At 35.7% G+C, this 4,182-nt stretch overlaps 1 pseudogene; it reads right to left on the minus strand.

Moving 5' to 3' along the window:
* Positions 1–1,722: 1,722 nt before the first annotated feature.
* Positions 1,723–3,615, minus strand: LOC148125317 (uncharacterized; annotated as a pseudogene).
* Positions 3,616–4,182: the final 567 nt, after the last annotated feature.

A 4,182-nucleotide genomic window follows, 5' to 3' on the forward strand; every position in this document is an offset into this window, starting at 1 on the left:
AAAGTGCAAGAAACAAGGCAGATAGAAAAGTAAAAAAAGATAATTGAAGAGACCTCTGATTTTCTTTACACATCTTCAAAGAAGTTCTATACCATATTCAATCTTTCTTAATGGTATATCCAAAAATCACCATTTTATTTTTTCCCACTTTCAACAAAAAGTCCATAAATGGTTATCAATTGGCATGAAATGTTTATTGTTTTATTTCTGAATAAGTAGGTCATTTGTCGTTTACAGAAATCTAGAATTCTGTTATCATCACAATCTATTCCTCCACTGTGTATATTTCAGTATTCCTTCATTGCTATGCCTATAATAGTCTTGCTACAGTTACCATATACAAAACCAGTCTTATATTAGTTTTTTTTCTAATTGGCTATTCATAAGTATCAATATAAAGTTCTAGTTTCATATAAATATTAATCTTTAAAATTATTTGTATCATCATATAATCATATGTATTTCTGTCCCAGTTCTGTAGTTTTTTGTAGTTTTGTTTTTTTCCAAGTCGATCTTGTATGATAAAATATCCCTTCATATTTTTCACAACTACAGCATTCACTAAAAGTATCTTTATACATCTTAGATAATTTGTCTTGTGTCATATACCATTTTACAAATAATTTTAATAAATGTTTACTATACAATTAGAACTCATACAACTATAAAATGTATTTTTTTTAAATGAAAAAAGTTGAAGGGAAAGGGGAAAAGGGAGAAATTGAAAACATAAAAAAGAAAGTAAACTCCCTCATCATCTCCAACAAGTATTATCATTAAAAAAAAATCACGATACAAGCAATCTCTTCATTCCATACTTCATCCCAATTTTATATGCCCATCTCTAGAATCTTATCTCTTCAATAAAAAGTAAAAATCCAGTAAAGGATATCATAAGTAATAATGCAAATATTACAAAGTATATCTATTACACCTAGTTTGAATATTTCCTTTCTATGTAAACAAGTATTTCTTATTTCTTGCCTTCAAATAAAACAAACAAAAGACAACACTAGCAGGAATTATCCTATTCTAATAAAAAACCATTAAACATTTCCCAAACTAGCAACCCACTATTTTAACCTTGATTTAATAAGCCAGTTATGTATTCCTTCTCCTTTCTGAAAATATTTAAATTCCTCAAAGAAAGTTCTATTACCTGCCTTCTCTTTTTTTGCTTCCCTGTAACTCCATTATTTCCATCTCTTTGTTGTAAGGTATAATTTTTAATTCCACTTGTCAGTTCCAGTTTTATTCAATGGAGATTGATGCTTTTCAATAGCACATGAATTTCTTATATGAAGTCAACCTGACAGCCCTTATATCTGTTAAAATTTTTATAAAGCTAACATTTATTTGTGTAATAGATTTGTGTGCTTCCCATCTTATCTAGAGGTGACTCTATAATTATCCTTGTATATTATTATTATTATTATTATTATTATTATTATTATTATTAATGTTTTGAAGGAAGTTTATTTGGCGATTTCAATCAACCTTGAAGTCTAAAGATCCTCAGCTTTTAAAAAAAGCCAAAGAAAAAATAACAATTAAAATACAAAGTGATTGAGAGAGGAGTCCAATCAATCTTAGAGTCTGTATATTATTATTATTATTGTTGTTGTTGTTGTTGTTGTACAGAAAAAACAACATTGTACGCAGCAAGCAAGATAACTGCTGGGTTTCGTATCACAAATCACTAGTCAAACGCTTCCCAAGCGTTTAGGACTGTGTGATGTATTGGCAGATTATGCGAGCAGATCCCAGTAATGTGGCCTTCTGCAGCTGACCAATGGTGATTTTGTCAGCGCCAATTGTTTTTAAGTGCTTGCCTAGGTCTTTAGGCACAGTACCCAGTGGAACCACCTGCACTGATTTATGCCAGAGTCTCTGCAGTTTGATTTTCTAGTCCTGATATCTGATGATTTTTTCAAGTTGTTTCTCATCGATTCTGCTGTCACCAGGTATGGCAATGTCAATGATCCACCCCTTTTTCTTCTCCACAATTGTGATATGCAGGGTATTTTGTTCCAAAACTTTGTCAGTCTGTATTCAGTCTGTATTCAGAACAGTAGTTTTGCATGCTTGTTTTCAACCACTTTTTCAGGCTTATGATCCTACCAGTTCTTTGCTACAGGCAGATGGTAGTTGTGACACAAGTTCCACTGGACCATCTGAGCAACTGTGTTGTGACATTGTTTGTAGTCAGTCTGAGTGATTGTCTTGCAACAACTCGGTATGTGATTGATGGTTTCGTCCACTTCTTTGCAGAGTCTGCATTTGGGGTCATCAGCAGATTTTTCTATTCTGGCTTTGATTGCATTTGTTCTGATAGCTTGTTCTTGGGCTGCAAGAATTAGGCCTTCTGTATCTTTCTTCAGTGTTCCATTGGTCAGCCATAACCAGGTCTTTTCCTTATTTACTTTTCCTTGGATTTTTTCAAAGAACTGTCCATGCAGTGCTTTGTTACTCCCGCTATCAGCCTGAGTTTGCATTGCTGTTTTCCTGTATTGATTCTTGCTTTGCTGCATTTTGAGCAGCTTCCTATTGAGCTCCATCAAAGCTGGTTCAACTGTCTTTCACACAATTTGCCAGAGCATGCTGTCTGCTTCACTTGCAAAAGTCCTCCGCCGCCTGCTTTTCTGGGCAAATATGGCCTGTCAATGTCACTATGCGGGTGCAGTGTATAGTGTATGGTCATCAGTTTTCTCATTTTCCTATCCAGGCTGTCCAGCTCTGCCTGTGTCCAGTTTACAATCCCAGCAGTATATCTGATGATGAATATGGATCAGATATTAATACACTTGATGATGTTACTGCCATTCAGTTTGCTTTTTAGAATTTTTCTGATCTTTTATGTGTATTCTTTGCTGACCACATTTTTCACTTGCCCACGCTAGACATTGACCAGATGCAATATGCCCAGGTATTTGTAGGCTTCGAGCTGTTGCACTTGATGGTTTGTCCATTGGGCATTTCAATGCCATCACTTTCTACAATTTTTCCTTTCTTTAGTGCCACTGTGGCGCATTTGTCCAGGCTGAACTCCATGCTGATGTTAGTGCTGAAATTTGAACTGTATCGGTCAGTGACTGGATTTTGATTTCCAATTTTCCATATAACTTCAGATCATTCATGTACAGAAGGTGAGAGATTTTCTGTGAATTTTTAGCAGTTTGATAACCCAGGTTAGTTTTCTGTAAAATTGTTGACAGAGGGTCATGGTGATGATGAACAGCAGAGGTGACAAAGAATCACCCTGGAAAATCCATCTTTTGATGTTGACCAGCCTGTAGCTTTCACTTCCAATGAACAGTTCTGTTTTCCAGTGCTTCACATTTGCAGTGAAAGTGCCAATGCATTTGCATATTCCGATGACATCCAGGCACTTGATGATCCAGCTGTGCAGTAGTGAATCAAATGCTTTCTTGTAGTCAATCCAAGTTGTACACAGATTTGTTTTGCGGGTTTGCAGTTCATTTTCTCAATCAGGAGCTGATCTTTTGTGCCTCTGTTTCTTTGTTTGTTTCCTTTCTGCTCTAGTGGCAAGATGTTATTTCCTTCTAGGTAGTCCTGGATCCTGTCAGCTATAATGCTGGTCAGCAGCTTGAACATGGTTGGCAGACATGTTATTGGCCTGTAGTTTGCAGGTGTTGCCCCTTTTGCTGGATCTTTCTGTATCAAGTAGGTTTTCTTAGTTGTTAAGCATTCACTGATGTTTCCTCTCTGCAGAATTTCATTGAATTGTTCTGCCATTTTTTCATGCAGGCTGCTCAGGTATTTGAGCCAAAAGCCATGCAGTTGATCATTGCCAGGCAATATCCAGTTCTTGGCTTTTTTCACTCTGTTGCTTATCATTTCAGTAGTTATTTCCAGTTGGTCCACTTTGTTCTTGGAGAATTTCTTCTCAAAGTCTTCGATCCACCCAGTATTTCTGTTGTAATATGTCTCAGTCTCTCACAGTTCTTTCCAAAACTGAGTAGTTGCCATTTTCTTAGGTTTTTCCATTTTCGCATCCCCCTTCTGATTCAGACTCTGATAGAATTATCTTTGATCTGATTGGAACAATTCATTTTGTTTGTACTGGATGTCTCTGGCTTTGTATCTTTCAATTTTTCTTGCTGTTGCTGTTGTCTGCTGCTTCACAATTTCCAATGCTTTGTCAATTTTTCTTGTGCTGAG

This window comes from Pseudonaja textilis, chromosome 7 (genome assembly GCF_049901715.1).
Source record: "Pseudonaja textilis isolate UNSWEBS1 chromosome 7, rPseTex1.2, whole genome shotgun sequence".
NCBI lineage: Eukaryota > Metazoa > Chordata > Lepidosauria > Squamata > Elapidae > Pseudonaja > Pseudonaja textilis.